This window comes from Ursus americanus, chromosome 35, assembly GCF_024610735.1.
Source record: "Ursus americanus isolate L20-20 chromosome 35, mUrsAme1.1.p, whole genome shotgun sequence".
NCBI lineage: Eukaryota > Metazoa > Chordata > Mammalia > Carnivora > Ursidae > Ursus > Ursus americanus.
In genome coordinates, this window is record NC_142161.1 from 20,857,061 (window position 1) to 20,874,459 (window position 17,399).

Below are 17,399 nucleotides of genomic sequence, written 5' to 3' on the forward strand. Positions count from 1 at the left end.
TTTTGTTGTAGAGAAATATGGGGACATAGACTTTCAGAAATATATATAACATGGAAACAGATCTTGTGGTCAAAGTAGAATAGAAATATAAGACCAAGGAGAAAACCAGTATCAAAACCAGTATCTTCTAACATTGGTCTACGTAAATGATTTTCAAGCTCCAGTTTAGCCATAATCTTGTTCTTTAGGTAATATGTAATAGAAGGCCTGGGGGTGGGGGGAGTTTAAATGGGGTTCTGCTACCTGAAAGGGAATGGGACCAAAAAAAAAAAAAAAAATATATATATATATATATATATATATATATATATATATATATATATATATATATATGGCATACTTACCAAAATGTAGGCAAAAAGAAATACATTTGAATGCTCATATAAAGAAAATAAATCATTAAAGACCCTGTAATGATTATCTAGGCATCTTTTATTTAATTTTTTAACAATCAGATAAGGAAACATTTATTTGAGGTTTAACATGAAATCATCCAAATAAACTTTGTATACACCCAAATCCACATCGAATCATAACACAGATAACAAAAGACAAAGGAAAAACAAAGAAAACTCATTGGCAGCTGTATACAATTGGACACAGTTGTGTCCTGTACACTAGAAAGTCTTTTGCAAAACGATCATCTTAAGACCATTGAAGACCAATCTTCAATGCGGTCCTGCAAAATGGGTTATCTTTAGCAATTTCCTCCTGTTTTCTCCAATGTCCTCCTTTAGTATGGCTGGTAACTATTTTGGTGATTGCCACCTCCTCCAGATACCTTGCCATAAGTCTCTGTTGGCCACTGTAGTCTGCGTATCCCTGTCCATATTCATAGTTCCCATAGTTATACCCAGTATAATCGTAGCCACCATAGTATTGATCACCACTATAGGCACTACTGTAATTTCCATATCCTTGATCATAATAGTTGTTAAATCCTTGGTTCCAGTTTTGGCCCCGACCTTGCCCATGACCCCTAGTACCACCTCATCCACCAGCTGCAACACCTCTTCCTCCTTTTGTTGTTGCTGTTGCTATATAATCTTTGGATTGTGCAACTTTGATTTCACACTTCCCAGAAACAATTTGAGGATATCTGCTTTCTAACATTTTTTTACCGGCTCTTTGTCTTTATACATGATAAAACAAAATCCTCTTCTTTCATTTGTTTTTGTATCCTTGGGAAGTTCAATATTTTCAATCTCCGCAAAGGTTCCAGAATATTCTTTAATTTGTAGTTCAGAAGCATCTGGGCTCAATCCACCCACAAAAACTTTTGGGGGGGGGGTTCTTCCTTTTGAAAACTTTGGTCCTTTTGGGGTCTATCAATTTGCCATCCCGTTTGTGTTCTTTCAGTTCCAAAACCTTATCAACACAAGCAGCGTCACTGAAAAGCACAAATTCAAATCCTCTTGATCTTCCAGTCGCTGGATCTATTTTAATTGTGCAGTCTACAAATTCCCCAAATCAAGATAAATATCCAGTCACATCTTTCTTCCTTGTATCCCAGCTGAAGCCTCCAATAAACATTTTACCATCAACCTGCTGATTCTTGCTCACGTTGATCTTGGATTCCTCTGCAAATTCCCCTCTTTCTGTGTTGCTGTATTCGTTCATGTCCTCCATGGTGTCAGAGTTGTTATGGGGGTTGAGGGGGGGAGTTGCTGGCATGCAGTCCAGGTCTTGGCATCTGCGGACACACAGTGGTGTAAGGAGTTCTATAGGCAACTTTTAAACAAAGGATTTAGAATAATCTTGCAATTAACTTTTAGGGAACTGAGAAACAAGTAACTATTTCCCAAACTGCATTATGAGATCAAAATTGCAGTGGTAGTAAAGATGGTAATGTATTTATAAAACAAGAAAATTATAACCCAGTTTCCCTCATGTGTGGGACAGTTGGCTAAAATTTTGTCCTTTGAAGGTCTCCGTGCCTGGATTATTGGAGGGATTTTTAATCTGAAGACATACATAATGATTAAAAAAAAAAAAAAAGAACTCAATCCACCATAAACCTTATATTGTGGTGTATAGCCGAGAGGTGCAACCTTGAACTTCATGTGAACAGGAATGTGGTTACTGGAGAAATTCAGCACCTGCAGCTCCAGGGAAATTTCCACTAGTTACCTAGCCCAAGCAGTAACTGGATATAAATATGTTGCTTAAAGAGGAGACACTTGAGGGGCGCCTGGGTGGCTCAGTCGTTAAGCGTCTGCCTTTGGCTCAGGGCATGATCCCAGAGTCCTGGGATCAAGCCCCATATCAGGCTTCTCCGCTGGGAGCCTGCTTCTTCCTCTCCCACTCCCCCTGCTTGTGTTCCCCCACTTGCTGGCTGTCTCTCTCTCTCTCTCTCTGTCAAATAAATAAATAAATAAAATCTTTAAAAAAAAAAAAGACATTTGAAAAAGTCTGTACCGAAAGTTTCTAATATAAATCATCCTAAGAGAATTTTCTTTTGTGAGTTGTTTTAAGAATATAGAGAAAACAACCCCTATATGCGTAACATAATTTCTTTATTTAAAACATGATTTCTTAGGATCAAGATTTCAATACATTTTATTTAGAATCATAGACTGCTAGAAGTGGAGGGAACATTTGGGTTATTCTAGTCTACCCTTCATGTTGCAAATTTGGGATGAGAAGGGTTAAGTGATTTTCCCAAAGTTTACATTAATTGGCAGAAAAGTTGGAACTGAAACCAAGTTTACATAGTTTTCCATAGGTTTATTCTCTCTCCTTTTAAGGGCCAATTCTAAAAACCACTTGGTCTAAGAGGATATTGTCCCTCTGAAGAATTTCCTGTAGTGTTCAGTCAAATGAAAGCAGGGTTGTGAAGGAGTGGCTGCCAGAAAAAGGGAAGAAGTCAGGCAGTATACTCTGTCCCAGTAGGAATTCGTGGAGCAGTATATTCCTATATTCCCATAAGGTTCATAAAGTGAAAATACTAGAAAGAACAGAATTCCGAGAGGGCAGAGATCATGGCTTGTCTCTGGAAGTGGTATTCTGCGATATTTTAAATACCGATTTGGATCATTTTTTTGGCTGAGAAAATTAATTCTTTTTCCAACCAACAGGAACTAGGTTTGTTTTGTATGACATAACAATAGAATATGTTTTGTTTTGTTTTTTTAGTCAACGTTTGTCAAATTTAATATGCTTAGGAATCAGCAGGAAGGTAAAAAAACAACAACAAAAAACAAACAAACAAACAAAAAAAAAAAACCAGACTTCAGGGATCCCATACACAAAGACTGCTTCAGTAGGCTTGTTGGGGAACCTCAGTGTTTGCATTGCAAACAGGTTACTGAGCTGATGGCAATGTATTGGTCTTACCTTTTGAGAAAAATTGTTTCAAGGTGTCTAAACACCTTTAGGAACATTTTCTTCCCTTTGTTCTTGACTGTTGTTAATTATGTGTGCTTGCCTTTGAGAAACTTCACTATAGTTGCACATGGTATATATACCGAGTCTGACAATGATCAGTTTATTTTATTCATTTTTCTATCAGTCAAAATACATTGTGATATAAATGCATATATACTTAAAATGGCCATATTTATTATTATCCTTGAAATATGCATCATAAACTGAATATAATCATGTATACATATGTACTCAGTGAAGTCCCTATAAAAGAAATTTGATTATTAGGACATCAGCTAAATGAATTGATGTTATGCAGATATGGCTTTCAGTCAGAGATTCAAAAACAGATATTCATTCCAAAATGACTCCAAAAATACCTTGCTAATTAATTGTGCTATGTTAGAGGTTTAGTTAAACTGTACATCAAATTATGTATCCTAAATGCAATTTTTTTCAGAGCAGTGTCTCTCTCTAGGAGATTTAACATAAGAATCTCCTGCAAATCTGCGTTAATAAAATTGTGATTGTGTAGGTATGGAACAGAGCATAAGAATCTGCATTTCCACTATGCTCCCAAGTCATATCACATTCTGAAAAGCAGTGCTTTGGAGGATATTTCTGTCACCAAGATGGGACAACCCTGTATTGTGAATTTATTTATCATGGTATTCTGACAGTAGTGTTCTAGTCGGGTTTTGTTCAATCTATCTATGGGAGTTCATTGAAGGTGTATGTTGGAGATTTCTTTTGTTGCTGCAAAGTAAAAAAAAAATAAAAAATAAAAAAAATTTTTTTCACTGTCTTAGGTAATTTTTTTTTCTGTATTCATACATCAAATGCCCTGTCCATTTGTGTTTTCTGCAAGCTAATTGATCTAAAATAAGAATCACTCAACAATTGAGCTTGCACCGGGCAAAAGTGGATTTGCCAGGCTTTGCTATCTTAACCTATTAAATCCTTGGTGAGAAATAAGGCAAGATCAACATCTTTCTGTCAAACTAAATGCCTCATCAGTGAAGAAATAACAATATTCATACTACCAGAATCTTTTGGTTGAAAGGTCAAAAACAGAGGTTTCACATTTTGTATACTGTAGTAAAATAGTTGAAACATGTTCAGAAAGATATTTTGATTTATCCATTTGAAAGGGCAAAAGAAAACACTGTAGAGAATTACCCTTTCAGGAAGTCTTGAAATAGCTATTATAGACCATTCAATCGTTAAGAAAGTCTTCATACAGATTAGGTCTTGGGAAATACATAGGTACCACCCCTGTGCTGAAGTCAGAATATTATGCATTTCCTAATTTAATATTCCATTTTTCTAATTTAACATCCTGCCTCCCGCTTGCTTTTTCTGCTTCTTGCTATATTTCCTGGGACCGAAAGAGCAAAGGGAGGCTTACTTTCTGTTCAGTTATTTTCCATCCGCATGTGAAATATCTCAGAGAAGAGAAACGAAATTGATATCCACCTTCAAGGAGAAGAATATGACACTAAAGTCTCCATCCTACTTTTGTGGATTCCTAGAACCCGGAGCTTGTCTCCACAACTTTAAAATTAAAAAGTAGCTGCCATTATATTTCTTTTTTTTTTTAATTAATTAATTTGTCACAGAGAGAATGAGAGAGAGAGAGAGAGAGAAAGAGAGAGTTCGCACAAGCCGGGGGAGCAGCAGGCAGAGGGAGAAGCAGGCTCCCTGCTGAGCAAGGAGCTTAATGTGGGACTCAATCCCAGGACCCTGGGATCATGACCTGAGCCAAAGGCAGACGCTTAACCGACTGAGACACCCAGGCGTCCTGCCATTGTATTTCAACTAGAGTTCTGCACACTTTTGTCCATTCTAAAAACTCTAGTCAGAATTATTATGATTTTTGCACTGTGCCAGTGGTTTCCAGCTTGCTTCCCATTAAAGACTATCATGAGAAATATATTGATTGTTTCCTAATTGAAGCTGTTAAGCATTTAAATGCTCTGTTGTGCATAGTAATATACTTTGAAAGAAGGAAAACGTTCCTTATCTATAAACAATATAAACATATCGAATCATAGTGATGGAGACATTAGAGTTAATATTGATATAACAACGCATTCATAGTATGAATTAGAAAACAAATCAATTTATCTCTCTAGCTTCATTTTTCTTTTAAGCAAAATGAGGCCATTTATACCTGCCTCATATCTCCTCAGACGCTATGAGGATAAAATTAGACAATGTGTATAAAGTAGGTTGATGGTATTTTTTAAAAATTTGTTCCATAGCATTATATAGTATAAAGTTGAACAAGCAGGTCTAGAAAGTAGCTGTTGTGTTTCCTAATTCTCTTTCTTATAGCTATCAGAGTATCTCAATGTACTCCCACACACGGAAACAAAAAAGCGAAGCTAGAGCTGGTTCTGCAGAAACACAGAGCAAGTAATAAGGAAATAGAGAAGATAAAGTTGTTAATAGTCAGAAAGTTAAAAAGAAAAATGTTTCGAATTGTTGAAAAAGTATTTCACAGATCCTTAACCCATCATACCTATACATTTGTCAAAACCCTTGTGTAGAGAACTACGCCTAGGGTGGGGCAGGGGTGGCCAGGAATGCTCTCTACCGCAGGGTGCAGGGTTTCCTAATGGGTACAATGTGCGTGAAAGTTGCCAGCCTTTGTTTAAAATATAATAGATGTTATTTATGCTGAGAAATTCTCCTCAACTTTGTAAAATTTTCAGATTTCATTTCATCGAGTAATTGACTTGTATTAAATAACATTCTTCATGTCCTGAAATTTATTATTTCTAATTATCAAAATACAGTATTTTTAGTACTGTGGTTTGTTAGCAATTTTAGGGAAAGCAACATTTTTTAATTGGCATTTTTATTTACATGGACTTATACTCTTATAGAAAAGTTTGTGATGTTTCTCTCTTTAACACTTTTAAATTGTTTTTCTACAATGCTCTGGTTCATATAAGAAAAACTTCAGAATTTTATGAATATAGTTCTGGAGAGATCATTAAACTTACTGAGACTGAAAGTTTCAGTGTTCCATAAAATATGCTAAAATTTATTTAGAAACACACCAAACCCCTTTTGCTTAAGTTGTAGTCTGTTAATCTTCATTAGAAGTATTTAAGCTGATTTTTAAAAGTGGATTCCTGTTTTACCTTATTCTCTACCTAGTCTCACTGTATCAGATTCCTTTGAATAGCGTTCTTGAATCTCTTTTTACAAGCATTACAGTGACTCTTTAAACACGAAATCTTGAGAAAGCTCTGAAAATTCCTTCCCAGCTTTTCCCCCAAATAATTTAATTCTTCATAAGAAAGATTGCCCTGTAGAAAACATAAAGCAAAGTTTAAAATTTGGCAAGAGAGATTATCACTCAGTGAAATTCAAAGTGTGTGTAAAAGTAAGAGCAAGTGCCATGTATCTTATGTTTTTTTTTTCTCGTGCCCTTCTCCCTCCCAGTCTAGTTCTGACTCATGAAGCAGATGCAGTGTTGATCTTTACAATCCCTTAGAATTCTAATGACAGAATGCATTACATTTTGGATCAGGCTAGATCGAATTGCCAAGTCAGAGAAATTGACTAGTTTTCACAGAGTTGACTAGTGTAGCCCACAACTGAGAAAAACAAACAGTCATTTGAGTTCAGAGAACTGCATTCTGAGTTCAGAGAACAGCAAGCCATGAGACCAGAGCCTAATGAAAGGCACGGTTTTAAGAAAACTGTCCTTGAGGGGCGCCTGGGTGGCACAGCGGTTAAAGCGTCTGCCTTCGGCTCAGGGCGTGATCCCGGCGTTACAGGATCGAGCCCCACATCAGGCTCCTCTGCTATGAGCCTGCTTCTTCCTCTCCCACTCCCCCTGCTGTGTTCCCTCTCTCGCTGGCTGTCTCTATCTCTGTCGAATAAATAAATAAAAATCTTTAAAAAAAAAAAGAAAAAGAAAACTGTCCTTGCAATCCTCTCTCACTTGCCTTCCCCTATTTGGGAGAACTGGAGTTGAGATACAGGAGCATAGATGGTCTTTTGAGGGAGGACGTATCATGAAAAGGAGTTACCCTCAAGGAAAGGATACTGGCTGGTTCTCATTACCACCATGGCATGTAGTAGTCATTGTAGAATTTGCTTGTATTATCTGTGGGTATCTGAAAAGAGGCATGATTATCTACTTCCCGAGTAAGATAACTGCTTGGCCATTGGCCTCAGTGACTTACACATGATTTTGAATTGATGCAGGATCAGTGTAAGCAATAGATGGGTTGAAGAGAAGGTGCTATGGCCAACAAGATTAGGAAAGGGAAATCCTAAATGTACGTTTCCCAAGGAGTGCAGACAATGGACGTTACCCTTGCCTATAAGAACACACCCCTAACCTCCAGTGTTAGAGTTGGGGAGGTCAGATTCCACACCCACTTGGCAATTACACATTTGCTGGGACTGCTAGGGTGTGATTCAGAGTTTCAGGCGTATTAGGAATGTGCCACTAGGCCTCCTTTGTAGATGTTGAATTGAGTAAGTTGACTCTTCTAAGTGTCCTCTGATGTGCTGATGTTTGAGGCATATTTTTGAACTTGAATCAACAAGGCCTGCCATGCCCTGTACTTATCCACGGTAATCCTAAAGACAATAACATGATGACCAGTATGAGTGGAATGGGCAGCAACTTAATCTCTTTTATTTTTGTATGATTCCTTTTCTAACTAACAAAAAAGATGGTGATCAATTGATACACACTCAAATAAATACTCATACAAAGTGTATCTTTTATTTAAACTTCCCCGCTTTTCTTAGTCTTTTCACCAAGGAAATAAATAGGTGGGCAGGAGAGGTGAGTGTGAAAGACTGTCAGGTGCCCCTAACCCCTCCTCTTTCTGTCAGACCACTACAGACACACATCTGGCCTACAGTAGTGAGAGAAGAGCTTTGAATTGAATATGAATCCTAGGCTTTATATTAAATAACCTGAAATTTCTAAAGCCACAAGAGAAGTTAACAATCCAAACCGACTGAAAGTGTTAAGATTTCTACTGAGATATCATTAAGGGAGCCCTTGACTCAGGTGGGAGAGTGGGGGTGGGGCATAACTTGAAAAGGCATAGAGGTGACAAGAAAGAAAGGGAGAGAGAAGGAGGGAGAGAGGAGACATGGGTAGAAAGAAGGGAGGGAGGGAGGGAAGGAAGGAAGAAGGGAGGAAGGAAGGAATTATTTAATGTTTATGGTTCAAAGAATTGAGTGAAATTAAACTATTCACAATATCCTGATTTTTAGTAACATCCCTCATTTAACATTTAGCTTCTTTAAGAGAGGAAGTACTAGACTACAGTCCTCTGTCGAAATAACATATTGAAGAGGCTAAAAGATTTGGATATGTAACATATCATCTCCAAACATTATTTCCCTCATTCTTTTCTTTTTATGTTCTTTTCTTTTCACTTTTCTTTTTTTCTTTTTTTTTTTTTTTGTCTATATATACCATGAGGGGTGGGGCAAAAAGTTTGACAATGCCCTTGCCCTCAAGAGGCTTCCAATATTGCTAACATTCAGGAGAAATCACAAATACGAGGGTGTAACAGTTATCAATGTATTGCCTCTCAGCTGCAAATCCAGCCTCCTTTGTCCTATTCTGTTCTTTTTGCCAAATGGTGCAGTATTAGGATTTGTCAGTAGAAGGTGCTAGAGGTACATGGAAGGGCAAAGGTGTGTCTCCAGAATTTTCGCTTCTTACTATGGCACACAGTGGCTAGTGCCCTATGCAACCTGCAAAGGTCCTCAGTCCTCCTTGGGGAGTTTCAGAGCACCCCCACAAGTACCTTCCCAGTGACAGTGTCATTCCCACAAGCAGCTTCCCAGCAAATTCCACCAGCGGCCCCAAGGGCATCTTCTCAGAGTATTTGGGCAATTCCTGTGAACTTCATAAGCACCCCAGCAGGTAGTGAGTTCCAGCAGTCAGAACTCAGTGAAGTTCTCTACTGTCCAGTGGGCCTCGCCAATACCCTCTCTACTAAGGTTTGCATCTCAGACTTAGTAGGAGCTGAGGAAGCTCTTCCAAATTTCTTCCTGCCTTAGATGCTTTGCCTTAGCCCTAGAGGTTGTGGCTTCCTTCTATAACTGCCATCCCCATATTCTTTTGAATTACCCTTTACCCCTTAGTAGTCAATCTTTGGTTATTAGTTAATAATTCTTTACATCTCCCCACCGTTTATTTCCCTCATTCTTAATATGATAATAATTCTGCTTACCTCATGAGATATATAATAATGCTTGGTATGGAATATTTTGTGAGTAGAGGACCAAGTAAGATATTTCTGACTGATCTTCCTCAGTGTCTTAGTCTATTTGGGCTGATAAAACAAAATACCCCAAATTCGGTAGCTTATGAACAGCAGAAATTTATGGCTCACTGTTCTGGAGTCCAAAGTCCAAGATCAGGGTGCTACCATGATGGGTGAAGACCCTCTCACTGTACGCTCACATGGTGGAGGGGGCTAAGGAGCTTAGTGGAATCTCTTTTATAAGTCACTATCTCAAATATTCGAGATCTCACCCTCATAACTTAAGCCCTTCCCAAAGACTCCACGTACCAATGGTAGTGCCTTTGGGGTTTAGGATCTCAACGTGACTTTGAGGAGTACAAATATACAGAAATAGAAATAGAAAACAGTTTGATTGACCATATATAAGAATGTGAATCATTTTAAATAGAAGGTAATATTCATTGTCCTCCAGAATTTTCATATAAACTCATATTCAAAAGCTTATTTTCATGCTATATCCTATTATTGCAGATCTAGATTTAAAAAGGTATGGGGGCGCCTGGGTGGCACAGCGGTTAAGCGTCTGCCTTCGGCTCAGGACATGATCCCAGCGTTATGGGATCGAGCCCCACATCAGGCTCCTCCGCTATGAGCCTGCTTCTTCCTCTCCCACTCCCCCTGCTTGGGTTCCCTCTCTCGCTGGCTGTCTCTCTCTCTGTCATATAAATAAAATAAGATCTTAAAAAAAAAAAAAAAGATATGTTATGTTATGTTATGTTATGTTATGTTATGTTATGTTATGTTATGTTACGTTATGTTGGATCAAAAGATACCAGCTTCCAATTGTAAACTAAGTAAATAATGGGGACGTAATGGATATCAGGGTGACTATAGTTAATACTGTATTGTATATGTGAAAGTTGCTAAGAGTAAATATTGCAGGTTCTCATTATAAGAAAAAAAATTTGTAACCAACCTCAAATGGTGATGGATATTAACTAGACTTTTACTGTGAATATTTTGCAATATATACAAATATTGAATCAGTAGATTATACACCTAAAACTAATATAATTTATATGTCTATTATTCCTCAGTACTTTTTTTTTTAATGAAAGGCAATAAGAAATGTCCATAAATTCAGGACCTGGCATATTTTGAAAGAGATTACTTTTATCCCCCAAAAATGGAAAAAAAAAAAAAAAGGAACTTGAAAAGGCCTGGAATGTACAGGGCTAATCAAATTACAGTTAAAAAAAATTACTCAGAACAAGTACACAAATTAAGGTGGGGGCCTCCCCAGCTGCTGTTCCAGATTGCTTCAAAATAGTCACCCTTAAATTTAGAGAATGACCTGTGTACGAAAAAGCTTAAAAATAAGCCAGCTAAACTCTATCTGTTGTTTACTTGGATGACTCATTACCGTCCTGCCTACCGCAGAAGAAAATTCCCGTCTATGGAGAGCGCATACAACTAGTTTCCTCTCCATTTTCCGGCCTGATTCCTATTGATAGTAATTTATTCCTTGCGCTGACATTTTATAAATTACAAAGTTCGCTTGTGATGGGTCATGGCGACTGTCAAGACCTCAGGTGGGCAGTGACTGATAGTAAACCCCAAAGGATCACATGTTGTAGGAGGAATCAGGTTTAACTTTGATTCGCACTTTACGCTTTCCTGTTGCCATCTGGAACACACACATACGCATGCACGCACGCGCACGCACGCACGTGCACACGCACACTCATACAGGACCCTATTTGGACTCAATATCCTATGATTAGATATCATACACCGTAGCAGACCCAGATTACAGAAGGTATGTATTGCTACATTATATTACCTAGCCTATTTAAGGCATTTTCAGTAAACCATCATAATGTCAAGAAGTTCCAAATATTTCTCCCAAGATCACAATTCTATAAACATTAAAAATATTTTCTGACCAGGCATGTTAATCATCTTCTAAAACAATTCTTATACTGTAAGAAGTGATTATGAGTGTTGCTTCTCAGGGGCCATCAGCTACAAATCACCTAAATCCAATTTCATATAATTTATTTTATATAGTTATAAATTAGCTGTACTGAATTGCCTTAATTTTGAATTTTCGTGGTTATTATATCCATCAATAATCGGTAAGAATCAATGAGCCTGTATAGCATACCACACGTCATATACAAAATGAAGAAAATTATCCACTTCGTATAAATACTTCATAATCTACAAATGTTTCACCTTTGAGATTCTCCAGTTGGTTAGAGTAAATGAAATGCTTTTATATTCCATATTACATAAGAACTATACTTTCTTAACCTGTTTAGCAAATCTTGTGTTGATTACTTCGTATCTAATTAGAATACTTTGACACTCAGAATAAAAATCCCGATATTCATATGCCTTAACATGTGTAGTCCGTTGGGGCATTTTTAAAATTCTAAATAAATAATCAAAATAGAAATTAAAAATTAAAATTACATCAAAAGCATAATGGATTAGATGCCTTCATTATTTCTCAGAATATATGTAGAAGGAAATTATATGAAAAAAATTACTGAAAATGCTTCTGGGGATTAATTTCAACCTATAAATTTTTGTTTTTCTTTCATATTATTTCTAGAACAGGTACTCAGTATAGCTCATTTTTCTGAGCGAAGCAAAGATCCATTATAACCACCTTTTATTTTTGTTTTGTTCTTATTTCAAAATTCTCATTGGTACTTAACTTCTCTGTCATTTCAAGGACTAGGTGATTGATTATTAAAATTATTAAAACACTACATTATAATGTAAAAACTTTTGAGATCTTCCGTGTGTTCTAAATATAAAAAAAAGTGCCATGCCAATGAGAATTATGATGACAAAAATGCTTGGCTTGCATCTCAATCTCATGTCCTAATGGATATGAGAATTTAATGGAGATGGCGGAGCTTACACAGTTTCAACTGGCACTGGGGGAAAAACTCCAAAAAGTTACAGTTGATTGAAATTACTTGGCAGAAACATTTACTTAATATGGTCCAAAAGTATAATGTTTACTATTACACTGGCGAGATTTTAGAAACAAATGTACTTAACTGACACTTACATGGAATATTTCAGATATTATAGTAGATGAACCCTTTATGAATGATAATCTGTTTAGAATCAAGTGCTGACAAATATCTTGCCTAGAAGAGTCTTGCTCTTCATTTCTGTATGCTATGCCAACTTTAAAACACATTGTTACTGGCATGCCTGCAAAAGCAATTGAAAAGAATGGAAGCACTTATAAAAATCACCTGGCAGGAAACATTTTATTGCATTTTTACAATCTGGCAGTTAAAATACACATTACAAATAAAGAAAGACAACATTAATTGATTTTGCTATTTCTCTATGTACTAGGCCCTGGGATGGAGGAAGTATGTTTAGCAATTTTTTAAATAAATGGAGAATATTTTAAAAAGTACAAATTCTCTTTTTTTTAAGATTTTATTTATTTATTTGAGAGAGAGAGAGCTTGAGCCAGGTGAGGGGCAGAGGGAGAAGGAGACTCCCTGCTGAGAAGGGGGCCCAATGTGGGGCTAGATCCCAGGACCCTGGGATCATGACCTGAGCAGAAGGCAGATAATTAACTGACTGAGCCACTCAGGCGCCCCAAAAAGTACAAATTCTTATTTAAAACAATGAATATCATGATTTGGAGAGGGTGCATTAGGCTTTTATATACATGTAATGTTTGCATAGTACGTATTTCAGGGTGCCACTTGTCCTCCACACACACACACACATCTCTCCATCATGGAAAGGCAAAATATTTTTCTGCCAGTATACTTAATGTGATCTACACTGGCTTGTTAGAAATTCTAGTATATAAATATCACACCAGTTTTAACACATATTATCAGCCTCAGATAAATCCTTGAAGTTAACTTGGTGGTCTGGATAATAAAGTTCCCTGTGGATGGTACTTTTAAAATGTAGATATTGGAATCTATTCTTTCTTTCTTTTACTCTTTTTTTTTTCTTTCTTTCTTTCTTTCTTTCTTTCTTTCTTTCTTTTTCTTTCCTTCCTTCCTTCCTTCCTTCCTTCTTTCTTTTCTTTCTTTTTCTCCTTTTCTCCCTTCCCTTCCCTCCCTCCCTCACTTTTCTCTTTCTTTCTTTCTTTCTTTCTTTCTTTCTTTCTTTCTTTCTTTCTTTCTTTCTTTCCTTCCTTCCTTCCTTCCTTCCTTCCTTCCTTCTTATTTTCTCTTTCTTTCTCTTTTTCTTTTTTCTTCTTTTTTCTCCTTTTCTCCCTTCCCTCCTCCCTCCCTCCCTCCCTCCCCCTTCCCTTCCCTCCCTTCCCTTCCCTTTCTTTCTTTCTTTCTTTCTTTCTTTCTTTCTTTCTCCCTCCCTCCCTCCCTCCCTCCCTCCCTCCCTCCCTCCCTCCCTCCCTCCCCCCCCCTTCTTCCTTCCTTCCTTCCTTCCTTCCTTCCTTCCTTCCTTCCTTCCTTCCTATTTTCGGTACAGAGATCTGTAAGTGATAGCAAGCTGCTCTTGACTGAAGGTGTACTACACCTTGAACTATTTTATGTCATTTATATATTGCTTCATTAATATTTACAAAACTCTTGGGAAGTAGGGTATATTCTCAGATTATATCTGAGGAAACAGGCTGAGTTTAGTAATTTTTCTAAGAAGATCTTATACTAGGATGACAAAACTTTTAACTCCAAAACTGGCTATAAGAAGATTATAACAGCTTACTGCTGTGGTAAAAATCTGCCTTAAAGAAATTTTGATATTCACAAAAAGAAAAATAAGCATTCAAAGCAAGATTATCAGTGAATAGCAAATAAAGCATTTCTGCCTGAAGTCATGTAATTACAAAGAAAAGTTGGAGATTAACGGGCCCAAATTAAAAATCAAATGGTGCTGCAGGATTGCATATGTATATTACTTTCTCTTTCTGAATGTCAGGCTGTTCCTCTCTAAGTTGGAGGAAATATTAGTTGGCATATTGATCATTCTGTGATGTAAATGACAGAGGATATATATAGCATAATACCCACAGAAGCATACTCTACAATAGTATAATCTTTTCAAATTTCATTCTTTCTCCTTTTTTTTTTTTTCTTCTCCGGATGAAGGTGGTTATAATACGGTAGCACGGTATGAGAAAGACTGATTTATCCAAGTTAAAAACTGTACTTGCATGACTAAGGTAGGGCCATCATAAATTGTCGGAACTAAATAATAAACTATGCAAATGCCCAATAATAGAATGAGGGATTTTAACAAACATCTCTCAAGAAATGTGAAACCAAAACCAAAACCAAAACAAAAACAAATACTCAGAAAGAATATATTGGTAGAAGACCATTCTCCATGGATCTCTTGCCTTTCTAAGTATTTTGTGAGGAAAAGCACTGGCTATTTTCTGCCCTAGTTTTCAAGAATATTTATATAGCAAACAGCTTTGGAAGACCCAGTGTATCCTAGGAAAAAAGGAAGGTTTGTATACAGCCTTGAAAGATAGAAATAGTGTTTCCCTCTGGAACATATAATCCTTGTTAAGGAACAGTGGCAACAAGTGTGTTGTCTTATGATTGAATTCATCATTCCAACCTTAGATCAATTTGGAGGTGGCAATGCAAATTCTCATCCTAGTTGGAGTAAGGGAGCTTTCACCCGCTGATGGAGTTTCCTTGAGATAGATAAACTCACACAGGAAAAGGCGGAAGAAGGATTGACTAGAATTTCATCTCTTATTACTCTGGGTTGGGTTTACAGTGCTAATAAAGGAAACCCACTGGAGAGCATGAAAGAAGTGCAAAGAAATCTAAACAAATTCTATTGCCCCTTGTGCTGAAAGTGGATAAAAACTTAAGAGATACAGTCTTGAGAATGGAGCAGCAGATGCCCCATATTAAAAAGACTCCTGAAAAATGGTTGCCATTCTGTGAGTCACCAGAAGTCAGCCAAATGGAACAAACTCCAAGCTCCAGTCTGAAAGCATGTGGCTACGGCTTCTTAGTAAAGGAATTCCCAAAGCCAAATAAATGGTGTTAGTAATGACAGCCATGCCACCTGATATAAAGCTCTGGATAGACAAAAATACTATAAGCTCATTTAGTTGAGCTACCAGGAGTTGCCATAATATTTGAAACCAGAAGTCAGTGCATCTTGTTTAAGGGAAAGGAATCGGTTTCTCTTATGTCCTCCTTCGTAATGAACTTAACTGCTTTAAGAATATAGCGAAAGGGAGCAAGCATGAATGCATGAAGAAAGGTGGTGCTGAGATTTCTCTGTCTGCAAGGGCGACCAAAGTGATACGAACTCACCCATCTGAGTAAGCTGGGGAACTTCAGAAAGGGAAGGGACTCAAGTTTTTATGAATCTGTTAGATGCAGGTGTCCAAATCACCAATCTGTTCAGTCTTGAGGAAAGGGAAGCCCAGATTAACTGATGAAGTGGCAATGGTAGCTAGCATAACCTTGTGGGTGATACCCTTCGGGACAACTCAATTTATAGTTTTAACCGCTTCTGCTGAGTGTGTAGTGGTACTGATGCTTTTCTTGCCTTCTCTCTTAAAGTATTAAATGATAGGATTCTTTTGATCAGGAAGAACTCATGCATGAAAGTGCTAATGGGACACACAAATAGCTTCACAATTTATCTCCCACCTAAACCTCAGGCAGTCCAACAAAAACAGGATAGAATCCCAGGAGGGAGAAAGGAAAATTACAGATTTGAGTTAGAACTTAAATTTTACAGATATAGTAAAATAGCATGGTATCTCAATATAAGAGCCCTATATCACTGGTAAAAAGCCAGATTGAGGTAGAGGTTTATGGGGGATTATCAACAACGAATTTCAATTTTGGTCCTTTAGTCCCTGTTTTTTGATGTATTACTGCTATAATTGAATACATTGCACGCATTGATGACACTTGATATGCCCTCTTGGACATTCCCAACTCCTTTCTTTTTAACCTACTGGCAACTAAAGACTATGATTAAATTACGTTTATAAGGCAGGCCCTCCACTATATATTTGCAGTACTCTCCCAAGCATATTTAAAAGCCCCTGCCAGTTGGCTCCAGTACCTAGGTCAGGATTTAGGGTAAGCACCTCTATCCTCAGACGTTCTAAGTTTTCACTAAATAAATGGTGCCTTATTGCTTGGAAAGGCAGAAAAGTCCATATCAAACACCCTGACTAAACTACTTCACCTCCCTCAGCAGAGATAGCTGAAAATACCTTACAAAATTCAGGAGGTTGTTCATTAACTAAAGTTTATTGGGACTGTGTGGGCAGATCACAATGTTAATCCTTTTGGTAATCAGAAAAAAAAAATGTTGTGTCTTCAGACCCCATCATTTAAAAAGACCTCACTAGATACTTGAGACAGTATGTGTTTTCTTAAGCATTCTCCCTGGTCCTTTATATCAGTGAAATCCCACATCAGCATCTATTGAAGGGAGCCCAAATAAGGCTGTTCTGTAATCAGTTCAGCAAGATGTGACACATTCTATTTTGAGAGACCCCAACCCAATATAATCCCTTACATGTAAAATGTACAAACAATCAAAATTTATAGTTTTAGGTTTGTATACATAAATGATAAAATTATAAGGAAAAGTAAGGAAATAATTTATGAAAGTGACTTTTGCCACGCTAAATATATTTTTTTATATTTTAATGGCTTGAATGATTTCTATATGAACTGATTTCAGATAAGTACGGAGGTAAAAATTGTGTGTCCAAAGGATTGCAAAGAGGCTTCACAGAATCTCTCATATCCTGGTTCTTTCCTTTTGCAA

General features: G+C 37.1%; 1 pseudogene; it reads right to left on the reverse strand.

Moving 5' to 3' along the window:
• Nucleotides 1-733: 733 nt before the first annotated feature.
• Nucleotides 734-1,644, reverse strand: LOC123794224 (heterogeneous nuclear ribonucleoprotein D-like pseudogene; annotated as a pseudogene).
• Nucleotides 1,645-17,399: the final 15,755 nt, after the last annotated feature.